Genomic DNA, 27254 nt, shown 5'->3' with positions numbered 1-27254 from the left:
CTAAAATATTTCCAACGCGTTGGCAACGATCAGATATTTTAGCAAATTCATGAGAATCCTTGAAGATAGAAGGCCAATAGTACCCCGATTGAAAAACCTTAGCTGCTGTCCTTTTCCCACCAAAATGTCCACCATAAGGAGTTGAATGCCAATGCTCTAGTATACTCAAAACTTCATCCTCAGGCACACAATGCCTCATGATTCGATCTGGACATTGCTTGTACAAATAGGGCTCATCCCAAAATAAAACCTCACATCATGAAATAATTTCTTGAGCTGCTACCTATTTAAATCAGGAGGTTGTAAACCACTCACCAAATAGTTGACAAAATTAGTGTACCATGGTGTAGTGACTTGGCTCACAACCAACAATTGCTCATCAGGGAATGTTTCTTTAATAGGCCCTTCACCTTGCTTTTCACTACCAACTTCAAGTCTAGATAAATGGTCAGCCACTTGATTTTCCGTTCCTTTTCTACCCAAATCTCCAAGTCAAATTCTTGAAGAAGAAGCACCCACCGAATAATTATTGGCTTAGCATCTTCCTTGGTTATTAGAAACTTGATCGCAGAATGATCTGTGTAAACCACCACTTTAGTCCCCACAAGATATGCTTTAAACTTATCAAAAGCAAACACCACTGCCAAAAGTTCTTTCTCGGTGGTGGTATAGTTCAATTGAGCATCGGCTAATGTCTTGCTTGCATAATAAATGGAATGAAACACCTTCTCTTTTTGCTGCCCAAGTACGGCACCCACAGCAAAGTCACTAGCATCGCACATCAATTCAAAAGGAAGAGACCAATTTGGAGCCACAATGATGGGTGCAGTGATAAGAGCTTTCTTCAAAGTCACAAATGCTTCTTGACACTCCTTAGTGAACTCAATTGCTCGATTTTGCTCAAGTAAGGAATAAAGGGGCTTGGAGATCTTTGAAAAATCTTTTATAAACCTCCTATAGAAACTCGCATGCCCCAAAAAGCTTCTAATTCTCTTGACTGAAGTAGGTGGCGGCAACTTCTCAATGACTTCAATCTTAGCTTTATCTACCTCAATGCCCTTGTTAGAAATCCGATGACCCAATACAATGCCTTCTTGCACCATAAAATGGCACTTTTCCCAATTGAGCACCAAGTTTGTTTCTTCACATCTCTCTAACACTTTCTCAAGATTAGCCAAACAAGCAACAAAAAATTCACCAAACACTGAAAAATCATCCATGAACACATCTAGAGTTTTCTCCACTGTATCTGAAAAAATAGCTGTCATGTAACGTTGAAATGTAGCGGGCGCATTGCATAAACCAAAGGGCATCCTCTTGAACACAAATTTCCCATATGGGCAAGTGAACGTAGTTTTTCCTTGATCTTTAGGGGCAATAGAAATTTGATTGTAGCCTGAATACCCACCAAAAAATAATAATACTCCTTTCCCGCTAGTCTGTCAAGCATTTGGTCAATAAAAGGCAGCGAAAATGATATTTTCTTGTTGCTTTATTTAGCTTCTGATAATCCATACAAACACGCCAACTCGTCACTGTCCTTGTAGGAATCAACTCATTGTTGTCATTAGCTACCACCATGACTCCCCTTTTCTTGGGAACACATTGAACCGGGCTGACTCACAAACTATCTAAGATTGGGTATATAATACCAGCATCAAGCCACTTAATCACTTCCTTTTTTACCACTTCCTTTATAATGGGATTCAGCCTTCTTTGTTATTCAACAGAATTGCTACAGGAATCTTCCAGCATAATCTTATTCATATAAAGTGAGGGACTTATAACCTTTATATTAGTCATAGTCCAACCAATAGCCTTCTTTAATTTCTTTAACACATCCAACAGCATATTCTTTTTTTCCACCCGTAACAACACAGAAATAATCACCGATAAAGTCTCTTCACACCCCAAATAAACATACTTCAAATGACTAGGCAAAGGCTTCAATTCCAACTTTGGTGGTTCTTGAATAGATTGCTTGGAAGGCTTGAAATTTCTTTCCAATAACTCTAAAGACTTAAAATTCCTTCCAACTTTCGTAAAAGGCTGCTTGGATTCCACCCATGTAACTTGGGTCTCTTCCTCATCACTCATTTCTTCAAGCTCGTCAAATGAAATCACTCTCAATCCATCTTTACAAGTTTCATTTAGCAACTTTTCAGCCACTATAGTATCAATCACACTCAAAGAAGAGCATTACTCAATCTCATCCAAAAACTTCATAGAGTTGAACACATTAAAGGTCACTTGTTGGTCATTCACCCTCATAGTAAGCTTTCCTTTTTGAACGTCAATCAAAGTCCTTCCGGTGGCATGAAATGGTCTTCCCAAAATTATTGGAACGTCTCTATCCGCTTCATAATCAAGAATAATGAAATCCGCCGGAAAAATGAATTTATCAACTTGCACAAGTACATCTTCAATCTTGCCTTCCGGATGTACCATAGATCGATCCGCTAATTGCAAAGTGACTGTGGTTGGCCTTGCTTCTCCAATTCCCAACTTCTCGAAAATCTACATGGGCATCAAATTGATACTAGCCCCCAAGTCACAAAGTGCTCTACCAATATCTCTACCACAAATAGAACAAGGAATTGTAAAGTTGCCCGGGTCTTTCAATTTAGGAGGAATTTTATTCTTCAATATAGCACTACAACCTTCAGTCAAGGCCACCATTTCAAATTCTCCAAGTCTCCTCTTCTTGGTTAAAATATCCTTCAAAAACTTCACATAGTTGGGCATTTGTTCCAAAGCTTCCACCAACACTATATTGATGTGAAGTTGTTTCAAAACATCTAAAAATCTTCAGAATTGACCATCTTGTTGCTGCTTTTGAAAGCGTTGAGGAAATGGTGGAGGTGGCTTGCTCATAGGCTTCCCTGTTACATTTTGCTGAGGAATTGTTGCAACAATTGCTTCAGGATCAGCATTTGACATTTTCGAACTCACAGCTCTGTCTTCCTTTTCCACACTTATTTGGATTGAAGTGGGCTCGTTGTTGCTCTTAGGATTATTCTCAGTCAACTCCAAATTTTTACCACTCCTCAAGGTAACCGCCTTGTAATGCTCCTTACCATCTCTCCTTGGATTTTCGGTATCACTAGGCAAGGTGCCTTGTGGTCTATTCCTTATCTCATTAGCTAGCCCACTTGAATCTCTAGGTTCCTCAAGGATGTCGCTTGGATCTGAATCACAGCATTATTCTTGGCCATATATTCTTTCATTAAACTCTCCAACGAGCTTGATTGAGACACTTGAGGAAGAGGTGGTTGTTGAGAAAACCCTTGTGGATATGTAGGCTTGTTTTGCATTGGTGCTCCGCTTGAACTAGCTCCTTGACCCCCCCCCCCCCATGAGAAATTTGGATGTTGCCTCCACCCCGGATTATAAGAGTTTGAATATGGGTTATTACTGTTGGCATTTTGATTCCCCGCATAACAAACTGAAGTGGGATTCGAAGGACAACTCTCAAAAGTGTGCCCATCTCCACAATAAACACAAGACACATCAGCAACTTGTCCCATAGCAGCTGGTTGTACCATTCCCCCAAAACTCGTGTTCTTGAAAAGGATAGTCATTGATGAAACTTGAGCGGTCAAAGTTGTCAATGCATCCACTTCAAGTACACCCGCTACTTTTTGACTTGTTGAGGCTCTAGCATTTGACCATTGGTAATTGTTGCTAGCAATCCTTTCCAGAATCTCATAGGCTTCATTATAGGACTTAGAGAGAATAGTCCCACTAGCTGAAGCATCCAACACCATGCGAGTGGAAGAATTGAGCCCATTAAAGAATGTTTCCATTTGTATACAATACGGAATCCCATGGTGTGGGAACTTCCTCAATAACTCTTTAAATCTCTCCCAAGCTTCACAAAAGTATTCGTTTTCCAGTAGCTGAAAATGCATGATTTCATTGCGAAACTTGGCATTTTTGGTAGGAGGAAAATACTTCTTCAAGAATTTTTCAGCCAACTCATTCCATGTAGTCACCGAGTCGGGAGAAAGGGTGTTTAGCCAAGCTCTAGCTCGATCCTCAAAGAGAAAGGGAACAATTTCAACCTTAGGGCCTCATCACCCACTCCTTGTAGCTTGAAGGAATCGCTCACCTCCAAAAATGAACGAAGATGAAGATGAGGACCCTCAGTAGGCAACCCACTAAATTGACCCATTGTTTGCAAAATTTGGAACATCACAGGTTTTGATTAAAATTTGGGTGCTTGTATTTCAGGCCTAACAATTCCCAGATTTAGCTCATTGAACATGGGAGCAGCATATTCCCTTATGGCTCTCTCTCTATCATCAGCCATAGCAATCCCGTTAGCGACATTATTAGCACCCTTAACTCCTTCAACCTCTTCAGCCATATTAAGGTGATTTTGAGCCCGTTGTTCCCTTAGTCTTCTTCTAATTGTTCGTTTAATCTCAGGGTCAATAGGGGATAGTTCAATGTCTTCTTGCTTATTCATACAGTGGATCACCTGAGAAAACAAAAGAGCAAGCAAACAAGGTTAGCTCAACAAAGAAAAAAATTTGCAAGTAATTGATATTACACAAATTTCTAATTCCAATCCCCAACAATGGCGCCAAAAACTTGTTGTGATAAATTTTAATTGATTTAAATACGCAAGTGCACGTAATCACACAAGTAATACAGTGATAAGCAGATCATTTCCACAGGGATTGCAAAATAGAAAAATAGGCAAAACATTTACTAAACAACTTAAAAGTATTAACAATCAAACAGGTTGTTTATAAACTAAACGAAATATTTAAGAGATGGAAATACTAAAATTAAAACTAAACTAAACAAAGAAATTTGAAAGAAATATGTGGATTGTAAAATGGACTTGAATTACTGATTCCCCCTATGTTAGTTATCCTGAATAGATTGCGGTAGCAATATTTTAGCAAAACTCCCAAGTTAACAAGAATTCACTAAACATTCATAAAACTTTCCCAAATTTTATGATATAAATTCTTTTACCAAATTAAACATATTCCTATGCCAAATCAAATTTAAGAATGCAAATTCAAGGTTCAATTCTCCAAAGTTACACAAGGAAAATAACACATCCCTATGTTACTTACTAACATAATCTAACCTAGATTATAACTTGTGTCATCCAAGTTCTCTCCATTATATTTAATCCTTCCAGCATCAAACATAACTAAACAATCTTGCCATTGCTGGCCAAACAACAACAAGAAATTACAATAAGCACACTTGAATGAACAAGAGAGATTTCACTAAAATAAGGTGCAAGTAATTACTACACTATAACATAGGGTTAATCAACAATTCAAGCCACACAAAAATTAGTTCATGGCTGAGTTAAAGAGAATTAACCCAAATTCAATACAGCCCATAAATATTCAGAGCAAAAATCAAACTAGAAAATATAAAATGAAGTTTAGAAATATGAAAAAGAACAAATCCAAATGATGCTTGAGCTCCTTTCTGCGTCCCCCTCCTTTTCTTGTGTGATTTCTGGTTTTTTCTTTCTTGCTTGCTTGCTTCTTTTTAAAAAAAAAATTGTAGACTCCCTCAATATGCGGCTGATGCTTTTCTTGTTTCTCTAGGTTTCCCAATTTGGCCATACAAGTACAACATTGCCCCTGCTTTTTGGTATATACGTGGGTCTCCTCTTCTTTCCTTTGACATTTACTTCCAATTTTTTACTCATGCTTTTTGTACTTGCCACCTCAGCCACTATTCCAGCTCACCCACTGAATTTCCAAGTACGCTTAGGTGTCCAAAAACAGCCTGATCAAAATGCTTCAGCAAAATCTGCTTTGCTGCTGCAAACCTGGTAATTCAGTAATCAAAATTTAATTTAGATAGTTTCACAAGTTAGGTCATTCTTTGTATAAATATCTATTTATGAAACTATTGTCTTAAACCCATTAGCTATTAAAAACTACAAAAGTAACTAAACTTAGCTATGATCATAAAAATACAAAAGTTAGTTACAAAAGCTAATAATAAACTATCATCACCAACGATTTTTTCACATTTAGAAGTTCAAAAGCACATGAAATAACTCTTTATTCAAGAGTTATCACCTACCAGCCTTGACAATCAAGTAGAAATATTAGATGAAAGTACACCACCACAATTGCTTGACCAAGAGGTCAAGATGCTGAAATATCATTAGTATCACCAATTATTCAATCTCAACTTGATGCACCAACGACTACAATGCAAGGCTTGACTAATCAACTTACCGGGTTGGATGAAGTCTACCATAGGAGTGGCAGCCCTTTTGATATACTCAAATAGTGTTCAACTAGTTGGTAAATTCGGGCACTGTTTAACTGATTAGTAAAATCAAGTAGTGTTCAACAGGTCGGTAAATTCGAGCAGTGTTCAACTAGTTGGAATAATTGGGCAGTGTTCAACTAGTCAATAAAATTGGGCAATGTTCAACTGGTCGAAAAAATTGGGCAGTGTTCAACTGGTCGACATATACTTGAACAGTGTTCAACTGGTTGGTATACTCAAATAGTGTTCAACTGGTCGGTAAAATCAAGCAGTGTTCAACTGGTCAGTAAATGAAGTAGTGTTCAACTGGTCGGTATACTCAAATAGTGTTCAATTGGTCAGTAAAATTGGGCAATGTTCAATTGGTCGGTAAATTGGGTATTGTTCAACAGCTCCGCATACTTGAACAGTATTCAACTAGTCAGTAAAATCGGGCAGTGTTCAACTAGTCTGTAAAATCGAGCAGTGTTCAACTGCTCAAAAAATTTCCATATATTTCCATGCGTTTCATAAGGAATTAACCATTGATCACTTGGGGGGAACATACGGTATATTGGCATATAAATTATCTTGCTACTTCAATTCTAGGGTGAAAGATCAGAAGTTCCAGGTTGACAATTTGGTCCTCAGAAAGGTGTTCGTCGAAAACCAAGTAGCTCGAGTTCTAGGACCGAATTGGGAGGGATCTTACCAAATCGAGCAAGTGTTGCCTCCCAATACTTTCAAACTTTATTGGTTGAATGGAGCATTAATCAGGAACGACTAGAATGATGAGCATCTGGGATATATTATCAATAAGTACCACTTTCAGAGTAGTAGCTTAGTTTCAACTGTCAACTTTTTATTTAAGTTTGCTAAGGGGCTGGTCATTAGTCGACCGGTCACTTATTTTTTGGTTAAGACTCATTTTTAGACACATTTTCTCACTTTTATATTATGAGTAAAAAAGAGACTACGTGCAACATGGTCGATTCTTGCTACAAATATGCATGTGTGTTAACTATTTGAACAATGTTCAACTAGTCGGTAAAATCAGACAGTGTTCAACAAGTCGGTACGTTCAAGCAGTGTTCAACTGCTTGGATATTTTCCATATATTCTATGTGTTTCACAAGTAATTAACTACTTGAACAGATTCAGTCAAGTATGAAGTGACCAATGATCTTTCAATCCTCGATCACTTGGGGGGCACAAGGGGTATGCTGGTATATAATTTAACATAGGCAATAAGAGCATGAGTTAAGGTGTTTGTTTTTAGGTTGACTTGTAAATTTTTTAGGTTGAAAAAATGGCCATTAAGCTAACTTGTATGCAAAGCTTAAGTAGGCAGACTTGTAAATTTTTTAAGTCAAAAATGGCCATTATGCTAACTTGTATAACAAAGCTTAAGTAACTTTGAATTTTTTTGTATTTAGAAAACTTGAAGTTAGAAACAAACATTCGTGTGAATATAATTATTCTGCTCACAAATATTTAGAGCAATAAGAGTGTGAGGAAGTATACTTAGTAAGAAATTATGAAATGAATATAATTTCTAAGTTAAATAAAACTAAGTACTCATGCGAAAATATATAAGGCATAAATCAAACTAACTTTACTATCCATAAAAAATGTATAATGTTTTAAGTCTAATAAGACTTAGAATGTTTCAAGTTAAAAAAGGAAAAGTAAAGTATAAATGCCAACAGCTCGGTCATACGAGAAAAATTTAGAAGTTGCTGAGCAGTAATTGTCTTTACAAAATTCCTTGAAGAGCCAGATATAAATGTTGCTGGTCGGTACAAAAAAATTATAAGCCAGAAATTGAAGGAATGTTACTAGTCGGGTATGTTAGTGGTTGGCTGGTCAACTCTGTCTTCAGCACCTAGAACCTTTTCTGGACAGAATGACAGACTAGTAATGGAAAGAAAGTTACTGGCCGGGTATGTTAGTGGCTGCCTAGTGAACTCTGTCTTCAGCACCTGGAACCTCTTCTGGTCGGAATGATAGGGGAGAAGAAGAAGGCACATCACCAGTAGGAAGAGCTGCCTCCTTGGTGGCCTTAGCCTCGCACTTGGTGAGCTCCTCGGCCTTTGCCTCCTCAGAAAGAAAGTCAAGATTGAAAGTGTAGTGTCCCAAATTTGCTAATAAGGCTTAGGGCCTTGATTAGCATGCCTGGAGGGAAATAATTGATTTATTATGTTAATATGTGAATTTGATGAGTATGTGATTAGGAATGCATGTTTAGGTGGATTAAATATGCATGTGGTCCCCATTTGGTTGTTAGGGGCATATTTGTAATTTTAGCCTGTTGACGGCATAAATGCAATATTTGTGTATATTGTGCTTGACACCACATGTTAGTGGTGATATATTTGTGATGCACGATCCGAGATAGTCCTAGGGAGTAGTTTAGCTAGAAAGTCAAAATGGGGTCGAATACTAGTCTCGGGAGGAGCCTAGGGGTATTTTGGGTATATAATATGTGTTTGGAATTTATCAAGTAACGGGTAGTAGTTTGGTAGTTAGTTAGACATGTCGGGATTAAATGGGAATTTATAGGAATACTCAGGGACTTAACGGGAATTGATAAAAGACTAAATAGCCCTTGGGTTACTTAAGGGTTGAGGATAAGCTTAAGGGCCAGTTTGGTCATTTGGCAGGGGTATTACTTAGCTCAGATGATTTGAGAAACCACTGGAATTTAGTAAAGGGAACAGAAGCTCTCAAGTCTCTCCCATTCGGTTCATCACTTCTTCCCTTGGAGCTTGGTTTTGGAAGACTTTAGGCTAGGAATTCAGAATTCAAGGCTGGAACTTGGGAGGCTAGAAGCTTGGAACTCAGGGGATTAATTCAGAGACTTAATTAAGTTCAAAGGTAAGATTTTAAACTTGATAATCAAATTGAATTCTGCTTGTTTTGGCTACTAGAACTTAGGCTTGCATGGATTTGGTTTCCAAGATTTTTTTTGAATGTTTGATGGGTGTAAGAATTGGTTTATGAGTTTGTTATGATGTTTAGGCTATATGAGTATAAATTCTGGGCTTACTTCTGAGGTTGGCTGATGTTTGGGGTGTGAAATAATGGTTTAAGATTGGGGAAAAACTTGAGAAAAAGGTTGGTTTTCTGGGCTTGGAGGTCGAGCCACGGCCTGTGTGTGCGTGGAGGCCTAGGGAGGCCTCTGTTCTTGAGGCGCGCAGCGGCATAGGGCTGGGAATGCCACGACCTATGTCTCCTTGTAGGGAGGCATTTTGCCTCTATTTTGGGGCACGTTGTGGCCCTTAAGGGGCTGGGCCGCGGCCCTAATTCAATGTTTTGGCCTTTTGTTTGTTTTTGGTTTGGGAACCCAAAAGTTAGGGCTCGGGATGGATTTTATCACCCTGGTTTATGGAATCCAAGGTCCTGGAGACTAGAATTACATTCCAAAGTTATTTAATGTATTAGAGCTTGATGGATAGCTTTTTTCAATGCATCGTGACTAGGTTTTCAGTGAGGCTCGAACTAGAGGACTGTGCTCGGGATTACGGTACTCAGGAAGCTTGGGACATAGGTAAAAAAATTGTTATACCCATAGAGCAGGGTGTGGCCCTGTAGTTTGTATTACAGGGCATGGCCCTATGTGATTGAATTTCAAGGCGTAGCCCTATTATTTATGTTTTGTATTTGTTTAAGTATTTCTTGATTATATGCTATGTATTGCATACTTGTGAATGAACGGCGAAAGCCGAGAACGGCGAAGGCCGAGAATGATAGAAAGTGGGGTACAGGAAGGGGCTAGGAATGGTGTTAAGTACGTGGAGTGCAAGGCCGAGTACGGCAAGGGCCCGGGAGCGGCGTTGAGCGTTCAGAGTGCAAGCCGCTAGGGTGAGACCCTTCACGGATGCTTGAGTCATCCTCACGGTGTAGACCGCGAACCCAGGGCCTGGTAAAGTGCCTGGGACGGTATGGCCGCTATGTGTTTAGCCTGTTGGCAACTTTTTTATATGTTGATTGATAGATATGCATATGTTAATTGTATGTGTTGAGTTTTCTTGCTGGGCTTCAGCTCACGAGTGCTTTATGGTGCGGGTATGGGCAAAGGAAAGGTCGACCAACCATGAGTACGGAGAGCGTGAAGCGATGTGTACATGTTCGGCCTACCTGGCTGCCACGGCCAGGGTTATTTTGGGAGATATTATGTATTAACCTGAATTTTGTCGCCTATCGACCTTAATTGTATTTTGAGTTCTAAATATTTTCTAAACAGTGTTTTGGTATCCCAACTTTAAAAATTTCTGACATTCTCAATGAGTATCCAAATGTTTTATATTTAATGACTGGTAATGTGTTTTATCTCAACTTAATTACACTTTTAACCTAAAACCTCGATTAGCGAGTGATTAGCACATTTTAAACTCACTTAGTAATGACTATAAGGAAGTAGGGCGTTACAAGGTATCAGAGCGAGCCAAGGTTTATGGTTCCTGGAGATTGACCGAACATGTACGCTCGCTGCCAGTGACAAGCTCGACTCGGGGTTGGTTGGTAAAGATTGAAGTATATGCTTGATTGTGTGTTAAATGCCTTTGTTGCCTGATTATTTTATATAAAGCATGATGAATGTGTTAACATATGCATGATGTTAGGGCATGGCCCCCTTGATTGTTGTGTGCTATCTATGTTTTATGGACTGATGTTTATGGTTGGTTGTTATGTATTGGGAGGTGTTTTTGGATGTTTTTATCATGCCTGATGAGTGGCGTCGTTGATTGCATGCATATTGTTGGGATGCCTTGAAGATCAATCAGACTTCATGGCAATAGGACCGAGGATGACAACCAGGATCAGGACCCTCTACCTGCCCCACAGAATTGGCAACATATATTTGCCGAAATGGAAGCTAGACTTCACCGAACAGAAGAAGAGCTCCAACGGTTGAGGCAACAGGCCTCTTCTCAAGGCATTGGGTTGCAGGTTCCGCAGGCTGTGGCATTAGTGCCAGTTCAGCCTGTTATTGAGAATAGGTGGGAACCTTTGTATGAGAGGTTCAAGAAGCAGCATCCTCCCACCTTTGAGGGTGGACCAAAATCATTGCAGGTAGAGTTCCATCCTGGACTTCATGAGGGTGGAAGGGAATGAGAAGGTAGCTTGTGCCAGCTACATGTTTAGAGAGGATGCCCGCATCTGGTGGGATGTGGTGACTCAGAGAACGAATGTTTCAGCTATGGCCTGGGAAGAGTTCAGAATCATTTTCAATGATAAGTATTACAATGTCGCATTCCGAGTTGCAAAGGTTGACGAGTTTACCAACCTGATTTAGAACAAGATGGCGGTTACTGAGTATGCCTTGAGGTTTGATAGGTTGGCGAATTTTGCGCTAGGTTTGGTGCCAATCGATGCGGCACGAAGGGATAGGTTTGTGCAGGAATTGAATGTTATGATCGCCTGTGATGTTAAGATAACCTTGGATTCGGGGACTACTACTTATGCTCAGGTAGTGGACAAGGCCCTCACAGCTGAGGGGGTCGAGGATCAGATATGGAGAGAGGGCACTGCTAGGTGCGATGCTCGAAGGACAATGCCTCCTTTCACTGGATCTAGTTGAGGTAGTGGCCCTAGTGAGCAGAAGAGAAAGGCCCTATGTAATGCCCTGGGTAGCCAAGACTGTTACACTGTGTATTTATAAAGGTGCAAGACTTGCTAACCAAGTCATTTAGTTAAAATGTGTCACTAAGACCATTACTGAGCTAAGGTTAAAGATTTTGGTCAAAAAGATACATTTTATATCAATAAACGTTTTATACATGGGATCCCAAAAGTAATAAAGTTTAAAGGACAGTTTACAAAATTTTCCAGAGTATATACATCAATTGGCCACTCTAAGGGCAAAACGGACATTTAAGGTCCTCCTGTTCCTGTCCCTCCCTCAACTGTGGCGGCCAAGCAGCTAATCATGTACATTTTCCCTCTAAAGCTCTCCAAATCAGGGCTGATCAAGCTTACCCTTTCCCTTACCTGCACCACGTAGCACCCGTGAGCCAAGGCTCAGCAAGAAAACCATAATATCATAACATAAACAATGACAATAACCAAATAATTCTTTAAGCATGATCATATAATCAGTAGACCATGGCATACACAAAATCAATAGACATAACCAATAAATCCACAACCAATACTCAGATATTCAGCATATCATATTTGACACATAGCAACAGCTACTAATCATACAATAACCAGGGTTGACGCATTAAGTCGCACCCTCTATTTACACCACTGACTTTAGTCCGCTTAAATCGAGCTCAGTGGCTGAGCCGCGCCCTATGCGTTAATATAAAATTTAGCACTCTTATGCCATGTGTTTTATATTCACATGGCACAGTACCATTTTATATAATGCATACAAGAATAGGGAGCCCTTAGTCCCATTATAAACTCACAACCGGGTGTAGTTTTCTTACCTTTGATTCCAAGTGTTATGATTATGAGAGATGACCCCTTGAGCACGATTCGATTCCTAAACCCTAGCTTACACCAAGTCATAACCAAGATAAGGGATTCCATCAATAATAATTGTATAAAGGTTTCCGGACCAAGTTCTAGTCTTCTAAACATCGAATTCCACCAAACACGGTGGTGGAGTCGATCCCGAGCACTCTAGATTAGGTTCCCGCGCCTAAAACCTCCCTAAGGCCAAATATGCCCTTAAGAGTCGTGGCCCAAGCCTTCTATGTCGTAGCCCGCCTCCTTCCAGAGGCCCAGCCTCGCCCAAAAATAGACACAGGTCGCGGCCCAGCATTCCCCATGCCGCGACCCGCCCTTCTTCTTCAGCTACCATCTGTTCTAGAGGGCCGCAGCACACCAAGAACTGAGCCGCGACCCAACCCCTTCGAACCCAAAAAACCCACCATTTTTAACAACCAAACCTCACTCGAATCCACCCAAAACCATCCCAATGATACCATTCAACTATCACAACCATCCTAACATGTTTCCAACAGCAAAACCCAGAAACCACCTAGCTTAGAAACTCATCAAAATCTCACTTTAATCCTTAAAACCCATAAGCTTATAAACACCAAACCCAGCCAAGAAAACACAGAATTCAGATGCTAAACTATCATTACAAGCTTACCTTTACTGAAGAACAAGTCCACCAAACAATTTCTGAGCTAACTCCCAAGTCTTCTGCCTTAATTCAACCTTTAATGTCAAAAACCCATAAACACTTAGAACCCAGCCAAAACTACAGAATTTAATAACCAAAGATGTAACTCAGAACTTACCTCAATCCTTGATTAGATCCTCTAGCTAACCCTGAGCTAATCTCTTGTAGAGTCCAAGAACTTTACTTAGCTAGTTAGATAGTAGTATAATAGTAATAATAGTATTATCTTTATAACTGTGGATTTTTGGTTCAGACCGGGATTTATTTGGACACTCATAGTAGTACTTGTAGATTTTCTAAGTTTAACCTATAGTTTAGGAATATTAATTTTAACCTAAGGTTTGATTAATATGACTGATATTAAGGATAATATTTACTATACTATAAGGTTTAGATAAGAACCAATTAGATAATAGCACATGTTATGTATGGGTTTATTAATGATTAAGTATTTTGAGGATTAAATTTATTAAGGGTAAAATTTGAATACTCTAAGGTCAGTCAGCAGCTTTGAAAACGTTTAAGGGCTTAGTCAAGGCTGTTTACTCAATTCAAATTAAGCTAAAAATGTGTAATTTCGTGTTTAAATATTCAGCGTATGCCGATATATCGCAGCTATAGGGGGCGATATATCGCAGTACGAAGATACGGAAAACACGAAACGATGCACGATTGCCTCGGGCATAATGGTCCCGGCGATATATTGCCTATAGGGGGCGATATATCGCCTCCCTCAGCATATTTTGAAAGTTTTCAAAAACGTTTTCCATTCAAACCTTCAACCTCTTGATAAGTCCAGCACCTTTCTAAACGAGTCTTCAGCCTCTGCTGAACGATAATTCAAATTATTTTCACTTAAAAAGCCATTATTTTTTTATTCAAGTTAAATGAGATCTTTTCATTCCTAAACTCTATAAATAGGACCTAGTACCCAGCCATTTATTCATCTATTACTCTAAGTTCAGAGGCTGCAAGTTGCTAGGTAAGTGTGAAAGTGTAAACACTTGGGTTGGGAATTATAAGCTTGATCATTATAAGCTTATCAAACACTTGGGGAAGTAAGGTTTATTCACATTTCGGTTCAAGGTTTAGATTGATCATATAAGTCTTCAAGGTATTTCCAAACTCTAGTCCATTTCTGTATTATGTTCTTTAAGTTCTCATAGTCTTCTACTCATTCTAACCTTATTCTTATTCTTGGTTAGGAAATCCAAGTTCTTAAGCACAAGGTTTTTTGTAAGTATATAGCATAGATCCTTCTTCACTTTCATCCCTTTTCTTCAATATACTCACCATATTTTAAATGGTTTTTAGGAGTGTTCCAAGGTCCCAAATCAGTTCTCATATCCCGGTTATTTTGGTAAGGAAAATAGGATAGGATTTATGTGTTATATGCTTTTATATGTTATCTTATGATTTTATGTTATGCAATATGTTATGTTAAGTATGATTGTAGACTTGGGCATATGACCAATATGACTAACAATCCCCAAATAGATTATGGGCATATGACTTGCTTAGCTAGCAAGACCCCACTAATCTAATGGGCATATAACTTGTTTAGTTTATGGGACCCCAAGTAATAATGGCCATTATAGTATGTATGTGACATAAGTGTTATAGTATGTTTTATGTTGCATTATGAATTTTTATGTATATGGCTATATGTTAGATTTTCCTTGCTGGGCATTAGGCTCACTCCTTTTTGTTTATATGTGCAGGAAAATAGTATTAGTGGCGGGTAAGGTTCTTGGCAGCTTGGGGAATGTGTATTGAGGCGGAATGGATTCAAAGAACCGAGAGTTTCGATTTAAGGATGTAGTTTCTGTTTCTTATGGTTTTTATATGTATTTTTCCGCATTTTGTTATGTAATCTCTTTTTAATTATCATTATGTCATGTTTTGATTTTAAAACAATGGGATCCCATATCCTAACTTCAATTTTATATAAGTTTGACTTTTGTTATTTTTTTAAGTTTTAATAAAGTTATGATCTTTTCACTTGTAAGTTTTGTTAAAGATTAGTGTCTATGTATAGTTTTCGTTAATGGCCCAAGGTCTAGAGTAGTTGGGTCATTACATCTCTAAAGTCCCAGCTCAAATTCTTGAATCTCTAGGTAAGTCCTCCTTTGATTTCCAATGGCTTCCTTGAGAGAAAATATTGAGAGAGCAGAGAGAAGAGGAAAGGGTCAGTTCTAGGTGTTTCTACTGCCTTCCCTTGGTTTTGTTTTATCTTATTTAGTTTACTTAAGTTAATCCCAAAGCTCGGGGTGCAAAAAATGCCCCCGAGGGAAAAATGGTAAATTTCCCCAATATCTCGCACTTCTCTCCATACAGATAATGACGCCAAACCTTCAATGCAAATACCACTACTGCTAACTCTAAATCATGGGTAGGATACCATTGCTCATACTCCTTGAGTTGTCGTGACGCATAAGCTATAACCTTCTCGTTCTGTATCAACAAATAGGCCAAACCCAACCTCGATGCGTCGCAATAAACCACAAAATTTCCTTCCTCTGAAGGAAGACTCAGCACAGGTGTAGTAATAAGTCATCACTTCAACTCTTGGAAACTATTCTCACACTTCTCCGACCAAACAAATTGCTGATTCTTCTGTGTCAATTATGTCATCGGTGCAATGATCTTCGAGAATCCTTCCACAAACCATCCATAGTAACCTGCCAACCTGAGGAAACTCCATACCTCCGAGGCGTTCCTTGGCCTTGGCCAATCTCTCACTGCCTCCACCTTAGATGGATCCACCTTAATCTCATCTTCTCCAACAATATGTCCAAGGAATGTCACTTCTGGTAGCCAAAATTCACACTTCTTAAACTTGGCATATAATCGATGTTCCTTTAACCTCTGCAAGACCTGTCAATGATGTTGCTTGTGCTCTGCCTCTGAACTAGAATACACGAACATGTCATCGATGAAGACAATAATGAACTGATCCAAAAATTCCTTGAACACTCTGTTCATTAGATCCATAAAGGTTGTCGGGGCATTGGTCAAACCAAACGACATGACCAAAAACTCGTAGTGTCCATACCTCATCCGGAAGGCCATCTTCGGTATGTCCTCATCCTTGATCCTTAGCTGATGATAACCAGATTGAAGATCAATCTTTGAGAGCACCGTCTTTCCCTGTAACTGATCAAACAAGTCATCAATCCTTGGTAGGGGGTACTTATTCTTGATGGTCAACTTGTTCAATTCTTTGTAGTCTATACACATCCTCAGAGTCCCGTCCTTCTTCTTCACAAACAAAACTGGAGCACCCCATGGCGAGTAGCTTGGCCTGATGAACCCCAAATCCAGAAGCTTCTGTAACTGTATATTCAATTCCTTCAGTTCTGCTGGTGCCATCCTATATGGTGCTCTTGATACTGGTTCAGTCCCTGGTGCTAACTCAATAACAAACTGAATCTCCCTGTGCAGCGGAAATCCTGGTAAATCCTCAGGATATACATCCAAGAACTCATAAACCAATCTAGTTTCTCCCAGCCCTACTGGCGTAACCCTGGTAGTATCCACCACACTAGCCAGAAAACCTATACATCCTCCCTGTAACAAATCTCTGGCTATCAATGCTGATATCATGGGTATACGGGGTCCACATACCGTACCCACACACACAAAAGGATCATCTCCCTCAGGCTCAAAAGTCACCATCTTCTTCCTGCAGTCAATAGTAGCCCCATATCTGACCAGCCAATCCATACCCAAGATCATGTCAAAGTCCTCCATATCTAGCTCATTCAAATCTACTGAAAGCTCCCTACTATCAACCATCACTGGCAGTGCTCTAATCCACCTCTTAGAAACTACCAGTTCTCCAGTAGGCAGTATAGTTGTAACGCCCTACTACCTTAGAGTCGTTACTAAGTGAGTTTAAAAGGTGCATTCAGCTTGCTAACAAAGCATTAAGCTCAAAAGTGTAACTAAACTGTATTAAAATCACATAATTTGAAAATGTAATCATTCATTGAAAATTATGAGTGTTTTACATTAGGGATCCCAAAAGAAAGTATTGTTTATAAATATTTACAACTCAAAATGTGTTTAAAGTCGACTGAACGACAAAATAGAATCAAGTACAAAACAACTCCCAAAAATACCCCTGGTCATGGCAGCCAGGCAGACCAGACATGTATGCATCGCCTCACGCCCTCCGTACTCAAGGTTGGCTAATCTTCCCCTTTCCCTTACCTGCACCACAAAGCACCCATGAGCCGAAGTCCAGCAAGAAAACCCCACACAAATAGACAACATATGCATATAAATCACTCAGCATATAAACAGGCCATCAATAGGCTAAACACATACGGCCATGCCGTCCCAAGCGCTTTACCAGGCCCTGGGTTCGCGGTCCACACCGTGAGGATATCCCAGGTATCCCTTAGGGTCTTACCCTGGCAACTTGCACTCCGCGTGCTAAACGCTGCTCCCAGCCCCTTGCCGTTCTCGGCCTTCACCATTCTCGGCCCTTGTCATTCTCGGCCTTCACCATTCCCGGCTCTTGATGATCATTCACATATTTGCATACATGGTATAATTAATCAAACACTTAAACATGTATTAACATAATCAATGGGCTATGCCCTGCACATAATCATATAGGGCCATGCTCTGCAACACAACTATGGGGCCTCACCCTGCTCTATGGGTACATTAGTTTTCTTACCTGTGTCCCGAGCTTCTTGAACACCGAAATCACGAGCACGGTCCTCTAACCCGAGCCTCACCGAAAACCTATAGTCACAACACATACATAACACTATCATTACTAACCAATTATAATCATCTCCCGGAACCAATCCCGTGCTCTCGGGACCCCCCGGTTTCCCACACAAGGTAACGGAAGCGTCCCCCGAGCCCCCTGGGCAAAAGCCTAAAATCTGAAAAATTTTCCTCTGCCCAGAAATGGCCTAGCGCTGCGGAACTAACCCATAAGGGTCGCGGCGCCTAGAATGGCGCCCTTCCCCTGATGCATCCTAGCGCCGCGGCACGGAAGAATAGGGTCACAGCGCCCATACGCAAACCCAGAAATCTGGGTTTTTCCCCAACATTTTCCCGAGCCAAAACTCTTCCAAATCAACCCCAAGACATACCTAAGTCCCAAATTCAATCAAAAACCCCAAATAAACCATAAAGCAACCTAAAAACATCAATAGCAAGCCCATACACATATTCAAACCCATGATTCACCTAGTGGCTTCAATTTCACAAAAACTTAAACTGCCATTTATGAAACTTAAACCTCCTTTCAGAAAACTTAAACCATACCAGAAATTAAACTTAAGAGATGCATGGAACCCTTACCTCAAGTAGAAATTCAACTTTAAGCTGCTTTCCCAATCCAATTCCAAGCTCAATTCCTCTAATCCCAATCTGAACTTCTCTCCTATAATCCACACAACAACACACAATTCAACTCTCAAACCATAACATTCTTAGCTGAATTTTACCAAATAATTACTCAGAATTCCTTACCTCAATATGTAGAACAACCTCCAGATTCTCTTGCCTTGACTCCCCTCTTGATCCCACAAAAATTCAGAGATCTTCCTTTCTTCCTTCTTGTTTTTCTCTAGTTTTCTCTAGAGCTCCCCAAACACAACTCTTGCATAGGAAAAAAGGTGAGAGCGTTCTAACCTTTCCTTCAGCCAAAGTAATCTATTACCTAAGCCAAAAGACCCACTTTCCCTCCCTTCTAACCTATATTCTAACTAATCCACAAGGGCAACCTAGACTTTTCCCTATCCTCTTGCAAGAATACCACTTTCCCACTTTATACAACTATCCTCAAGAGTTAACTATGGTTACCCATGTTACCAAAGTGCCACTAACCATTCCTCAATAACTTCCACACTCAAGTTATAATATTCCCAAAATACCCCTAGGCTCCTCCCGAGCTGGGTATTTAACCCCGTTGTGACTTTTAGCGAAATAGCTCACTAGGACCGTCTCAGAACGTGCATCACAGTATATATCACCATTATATCACAAATATCACGTATATCACATTTATGCCCCTAACAGCCAAACGGGGCCCACATGCACATTTAATTGCCTAAACATACACTCTAATCACATATTCATTAAATTCACATATATTAATATAATATAACAATTAATGCCTTCTAGGCACGCTAATCAAGGCCCCAAGCCTTATTATCAAATTTGGGTCGCTACAACTATCCCCTCCCTACAGAAATTTCGTCCTCGAAATTACCTGAACAACTCGGGATACCGCTCTCACATATCTGATTCAAGTTCCCATGTCGCCTCCTCAACTTTGATGTTTCTCCACAGCACTTTCACCAAGGCGATGGTTTTGCTCCGCAAAACTTTACTCTCCCGGTCAAGAATCTAAACTGGCTTCTCCTCATATGAAAAATCCTGGTCCAGTTCCAAATTCGCATAACTCAACACATGCAAAGAATCTGACACATACTTCCAGAGAATGGACACGTGGAACACATCTTGAACCCCTGATAAGGTTGGAGGCATTGCCAATCTATAAGCTATCTCTCTAACCTGTTCCAGAATCTCGAAGGGGCCGAAAAACCTAGGGCTCAGCTTGCCCCGAACGCCAAACCGTTTCACTCCTCTCAGAGATGAAACCCTAAGGAACACATGGTCACCGACCTGGAATTCCATGCTCCTGCGTTTCAGGTCTGAGTAACTCTTCTGGCGACTCTGAGAGGCGAGCATTCAACCTCTAATCTTTTCTATCGCCACATTGGTCCTTTGGACCATCTCAGGACCCAAATAACTCCTTTCACCTGTCTCATCCCAATGGATAGGTGATCTGCACTTCCTTCCATAAAGCATCTCATACGGAGCCACTCCGATGGTCGCCTGATAACTGTTGTTGTACGAGAACTCGATCAATGGGAGATACTTACTCCAAGATCCCCCAAAATCCAGCACGCAGGCTCGCAACATATCCTCCAATATATGAATCATTCTCTTAGACTGTCCGTCTGTCTAAGGATGATAAGCGGTACTAAACCGTAACTGCGTGCCCATAGCCTTCTGCAGACTCTCCCAGAACTTGGAGGTGAAGGTGGGGTCCCTGTCGGATACTATCGACCTCGGAGTCCCATGAAGTCGAACAATTTCCTTCACATATAACTCTGCATACTGCTCCACAATATAAGTTGTCCTAACCGGTAGAAAGTGGGTGGACTTGGTATACCTATCCACAATCACGCATACCGAGTCATGCTGACCCACAGTCTTCGGCAAACCAACCACAAAGTCCATGGTGATATCTTCCCACTTCCATTCTGGAATCCCTAGAGGCTGCAGCAACCCCGCTGGCCTCTGATGTTCAGCCTTGACCTGCTAACAAGTTAAGCACTTGGCCACATAATCCACCACATCCCTCTTCATTCCCAACCACCAATATAAAGCTCTCAAATCTTGGTACATCTTCGTCGTACCCAGATGCAAGGAATAGGGAGTGGTATGCGATTCATCTAAAATCTCCCGTTAAATGTCAGAATCCATCGAAACACAAATCCAACCCTTGTACTTCTGTAACCCTAAATCTGAAATGGAAAAGTCCTTAGCCGCTCCGATTAAGACGTTCTCTCTGTGACCTCTCAACTGGGAATCTTTCCCCTGCGCCTCCTTGATCCTCTCAAGGAGTGTAGACTAAAGAGTGATGTTGGCTGACCGACCAACCACCAACTCTATACCTGCTCTAGTCATCTCCTCAGCTAGATTATCGGGTATCTATCTCGAACTGAATAATTTTCCTGGGCCTTTCCGACTCAATGCATCAGCCACTACATTAGCCTTCCTAGGATGGTATAGGATATCACAATCATAATCCTTAACCAACTCTAACCACCATCTCTGGCGCATATTCAGATCCTTCTGAGTAAAGAAGTACTTCAAACTTTTGTGGTCGGTGTATATCTCGCACTTTTCACCATATAAATAATGTCTCCAAATCTTAAGTGCGAATACCACTGCTGCCAACTCCAAATCATGTGTGGGATATCTCTGCTCATACTCCTTTAACTGTCTCGATGCATAGGCTATCACCTTACCAGCTTGCATCAGCACACACCCAAAACCCTGTCTGGAAGCATCACAGTAGACCACAAACTTCTCATTATCTGTCGGCAAACTCAACACTGGCGCGGTGGTCAATCGTCGCTTCAACTCTTTAAAACTGTTCTCACACCTATCTGTCCAAACATACTTTGTCTTCTTCTTTGTCAATTCTGTCAATGGCGTAGCTATCCTGGAAAACCCCTCAACAAATCGTCAATAATACCCCGCCAATCCCAGGAAACTCCTCACTTCGGGAGCACTGCTCGGTCTATGCCAATCTCTCACTGCCTCAATCTTACTTGGATAAACTAAAATCCCCTCCATACTGAAAATATGGCCCAGAAATGTAACTCGCGATAACCAGAATTCGTACTTGCTAAACTTAGCATATAACTTATGCTCCCTCAACCGCTGCAATACCAACCGTAGATGCCGCTCATGCTCTGTCTCTGACTGAGAATACACCAGAATGTCGTCGATGAACACGATCACAAACTTGTCCAAATAGTCCTTGAAAACCTTATTCATCATATCCATAAAAGTTGCTGGAGCATTGGTTAATCCAAAGGACATAACCAGGAATTCATAGTGTCCATACCTTGTGCGGAAAGCGGTCTTTGGTATGTCCTCCTCTTTAATCCTTAACTGATGGTAACCTGACCAGAGATCAATCTTAGAAAACACCGTACTTCCCTATAGCTGATCAAATAAGTCGTCGATCCTAGGCAGTGGATACTTGTTCTTGATAGTTAACTTGTTTAGCTCCCTATAATCAATACACATCATAAGAGATCCATCCTTCTTCTTGACGAACAACACTGGAGCACCCCATGGCGAGAAACTTGGTCTGATGAACCCCAAATCCAATAACTCCTATAACTGAATCGTCAACTCTGCCGGAGCCATTCTGTAAGGTGTCCTAGACACTGGCTCCGCCCCTGGTGCCAATTCTATAACGAACTCAATCTCTCGCTGCGGCGGCAACCCTGGTAGAAGTCCTGGAAATAAATCTGGAAACTCACATACCAATATGGTCTCTCCCAGTCCAACCGACACAATCTTGGAGGTATCCACAACACTTGCTAGGAATCCTATGCAACCTTCCTGCATCAAGTCTCTAGCCTTCAACACTGAAATCATAGGTACTCGCGGTTCACTAATTGTCCCCACAAATACAAAGGGTACCTCCCCTTCTGGTTCAAAAGTCACCATTCTGCGCTTGCAATCAATCTTCGCCCCATACTTTGATAACCAATCCATCCCTAGGATCATATCAAAGTCATCCATTGCAAGCTTAATTAAATCAACAGACAATTCCCTACCGTCTACCTTTACTGGTAAAGCTCTAATCCATCTCCTAGAGACTACCAGTTCCCCAGTTGGCAACAAAGTCTGAAAACCCCTAGCATATAAAGCACTAGGTCTACATAGCTAATCTATCACTCTAGCATACCAAAATGAATGGGTAGCTTCTGAGTCAATCAATGCAGTATACAAAGAACCAGCAATAGAAATCTGACCTATCACAACTGAGGGGCTAGCCTCCGCCTCAATCTGAGTCAAGGTAAACACTCTGGCAGGAGCGAGACTATCACTCTGCTTCGGCTCCTCCTTCCTGACTTGTGGGTAGTCCTTCTTCAAATGATTGGCACTCCCACATACAAAGCAGGACCTGATTCTACACTCACCCTGGTGTCATCATCTGTACCGAGGACACACTGGGAAACTCCTCCAGTTGTCACTTCTGCTCTGATGGCCACTAAAAGCACCACGTGCCCTCCTATCAGAACTGGGAGGAACAAAGGAATCTGGGTCCTTCCTCTTCTGCTCACTGGGGCCACTACCCTGAATGGATCCAATAAAAGGAGGCACTGTCCTCCTAGCATCGCGCCTAAGAGCGCTCTCTCTCCAAATCTAATCCTCGCCCCCCCCCCCCCCCCAACTGTAAGGGCCTTGTCCACAACCTGAGCATAGGTAGTAGTCTCTAGGTCCAAAGTGAACTTCAAATCACGGGCAATCATAACGTTCAATCCTTGTACAATCCTGTCCATATTTGCCACATCAGTCGGCACTAAATCTGGCGCAAACTTCGCCAATCGATCAAATTTCAAAGCATACTCTGTCACGGTCAACCAGTTTTGAGTCAGGTTGATGAACTCGTCAACCTTTGCAGCTCGGACTGCTACACTGTAATATTTCTTGTTGAAGATGTTCTTGAATTCTTCCCAGGTCATGACTGCCACATTCATTCTCTGAACCACTACATCACACCAGATGCGGGCATCCTCTCTAAAAATGTAACTGGCACAGGCAACTCTCTCGTTCCCCTCAAATCTCATGAAATCCAGGATAGAGGAAACCATATTCATCCACTGCTCTGCCTGCAGTGGGTCTGGTCCACCCTCAAAGGTGGGAGGATGATGCTTCCTGAACCTTTCATACAAAAGTTCCCACCTATTTTCCATCAGAGACTGAACCGGCACTGGCGCCATAACCTGCTGAACTGGCAACCCATTGACCTATGGAGGGGCCTGCTGCCTCAGCTGTCGGAGTTCTTCTTCTGTTCGTTGCAATCTTGCTTCCATTTCAGCAAACATCTGTTGCCAATTCTGTGGGGCAGGTGGAGGGTCATGACCCTGATTGTCATTCTCGGCCCGGCTGCCGTGGAGTCTAGATGATTGTCGAGGCATCACAACAATATGCTTGCAATCAACGACGCCGCTCATCAGGCATGATAACAAAATCCAAAACCACCTCCCAATCCACATCAACCAACCATAACCACAAACCACACAACACACAAATAGCATATAACACTCAACGGGCCATGCCCTGACATCATGCATATGCCAAATCATTCATCATGCTCTGTATGAAATAAACAAGCAAACAAGACATTTAAGCACATACCCAAACATATAAGTCAATTATTACCAACCAACCCTGAGACGAGCTTGTCACTGACAGCGAGCGTACATGTTCGGTCAATCTCTAGGAACCATAAACCTTGGCTCGCTCTGATACCAAGTTGTAACGCCCTACTACCTTAGAGTCGTTACTAAGTGAGTTTAAAAGGTGCATTCAACTTGCTAACCAAGCATTAAGCTCAACAGTGTAACCAAACTGTATTAAAATCACATAATTTGAAAATGTAATCATTCATTGAAAATTATGAGTGTTTTACATTAGGGATCCCAAAAGAAAGTACTGTTTATAAATATTTACAACTCAAAATGTGTTTAAAGTCGACTAAACGACAAAATAGAATCTAGTACAAAACAACTCCCAAAAATACCCCTGGCTGTGGCTGCCAGGCAGACCAGACATGCATGCATCGCCTCACGCCCTCTGTACTCAAGGTTGGCTAATCTTCCCCTTGCCCTTACCAGCACCACAGAGCACCCGTGAGCTGAAGCCCAGCAAGAAAACCCCACACAAATAGACAACATATGCATATAAATCACTCAGTATATAAACAGGCCATCAATAGGCTAAACACATACGGCCATGCCATCCCAGGCGCTTTACCAGGCCCTGGGTTCGCGGTCCACACTGTGAGGATATCCCAGGTATCCCTTAGGGTCTTACCCTGGCAACTCACACTCCGCGTGCTAAACGCTGCTCCCAGCCCCTTGCCGTTCTCGGCCTTCACCGTTCTCGGCCCTTGCCATTCTCGGCCTTCACCGTTCCCGGCTCTTGCCGATCATTCACAAATTTGCATACATGGTATAATTAATCAAACACTTAAACATGTATTAACATAATCAATGGGCTATGCCCTGCACATAATCATATAGGGCCATGCCCTGCAACACAACTATGGGGCCTCACCCTGCTCTATGGGTACAGCAGTTTTCTTACCTGTGTCCTGAGCTTCTTGAGCACCAAAATCACGAGCACGGTCCTCTAACCCGAGCCTCACCGAAAACCTATAGTCACAACACATACATAACACTATCATTACTAACCAATTATAATCATCTCCTGGAACTAATCCCGTGCTCTCGGGACCCTCCGGTTCCCCACACAAGGTAGTGAAAGTGTCCCCCGAGCTCCGTGGGCAAAAGCCTAAAATCTGAAAATTTCCCCTGCCAAGAAATGGCCTAGCGCCGCGGAACTAACCCATAAGGGTTGCGGCGCCCAGAATGGCGCCCTTCCCCTGATGCATCCTAGCGCCGCGGCACGGAAGAGCAGGGCCGCGACGCCCATACGCTAACCCAGAAATCTGGGTTTTTTCCCAACATTTTCCCGAGCCAAAAGTCTTCCAAATCAACCCCAAGACATACCTAAGTCCCAAATTCAATCAAAAAACCCCAAATAAACCATAAAGCAACCTAAAAACATCAATAGCAAGCCCATACACATATTCAAACCCATGATTCACCTAGTGGCTTCAATTTCACAAAAACTTAAACCCCCATTTATGAAACTTAAACCTTCCTTCAGAAAACTTAAACCATACAAGAAATTAAACTTCTGAGATGCATGGAACCCTTACCTCAAGTAAAAATTTGACTTTAACCTGTTTTCCCAATCCAATTCCAAGCTCAATTCCTCTAATCCCAATCTGAACTTCCCTTCAGAAAACTTAAACCATACCAGAAATTAGTAATTTTGGGTTGTTACAACTATCCCCTCCTATTGAGAATTTCATCCTTGAAATTTTCCTGAATAACTCGGGATACTAATCCCGCATCGCTGGCTCAAGTTCCTAGGTCGCCTCCTCGACCCTGTTATTCCTCCATAACACTTTACCCAGAGGAATTGTCTTGTTCCATAGAACCTTATCCTTTCGATCTAAGATTTGAACCGGTTGCTCCTCATAGGACAAATATGTCTGTAATTCCAAGTCTTCATACTTCAACACATGCGTCGTATGTGAGACATACTTCTGAAGCATAGAAACATGGAATATGTCATGAACTCCTGACAATGACGGTGGCAAAGCTAACCTGTAAGCCACCTGTCCAATCCTCTCTAGGATCTTAAAAGGTCCAATAAATCTAGGGCTCAACTTGCCCTTCTTCCTAAACCTCTCACCCCTCGCAATGGTGAAACTCGCAGAAACATGTGGTCCCCAACCTAGAACTCCATGTCCCTACGCTTAGGATCAGCGTAGCTTTTCTATCTACTGTGTGAAGCAAGCATTCTAGCTCAGATCTTCTCAATAGCTTCACTAGTCTTCTGAACCATGTTCGGCCCCAAATACTTCCTCTCACCCATCTTATCCCAATAAATGGGTGATCTACATTTCCTTCCATATAACATCTCATATGGAGCCACTCCAATCGTCGATTGATAACTATTGTGTGAGAACTCAATCAACGGGAGATACTTACTCCAAGATCCCTCAAAGTTGATCAAACATTCCCTAAGCATATCTTCCAACACCTGAATCGTCCTCTCAGACTGTCCATCAGTCTGAGGATGAAAGGCTGTGCTAAACTTCAACTGAGTCCCCATAGCCTTCTGCAAACTACCCCAAAACTTTGAGGTAAAGATACGATCCCGGTCTGATACTATAGACTTAGGAACCCGGTGAATACGTACGATCTCCCTCACATAAAATTTTGCATACTGATCCACCGTATATGTCATTTTCACTGAAAGAAAATGAGCTGACTTGGTATATCTGTCCACTATCACCCACACCGAGTAATGAAGCCCCATTGTCCTGGGTAAACCTCCCACAAATTCCATCATAATATCCTCCCATTTCCACTAGGGAATACCCAAAGGCTGAAGCAACCCTGCTAGTCGTTGATGCTCAGCTTTCACCTGC

General features: G+C 41.4%; 1 non-coding gene across 1 annotated transcript; it reads left to right on the top strand.

Moving 5' to 3' along the window:
- Positions 1-3822: 3822 nt before the first annotated feature.
- LOC133833264 (small nucleolar RNA R71) lies at positions 3823-3929 on the top strand. Its single transcript, XR_009892656.1, has one exon. It is a non-coding gene; the product is annotated as a small nucleolar RNA R71 (small nucleolar RNA).
- Positions 3930-27254: the final 23325 nt, after the last annotated feature.

Source organism: Humulus lupulus, chromosome 4, assembly GCF_963169125.1.
Source record: "Humulus lupulus chromosome 4, drHumLupu1.1, whole genome shotgun sequence".
Lineage (NCBI taxonomy): Eukaryota > Viridiplantae > Streptophyta > Magnoliopsida > Rosales > Cannabaceae > Humulus > Humulus lupulus.
This window is presented reverse-complemented; position numbering and strand designations above follow the sequence as displayed.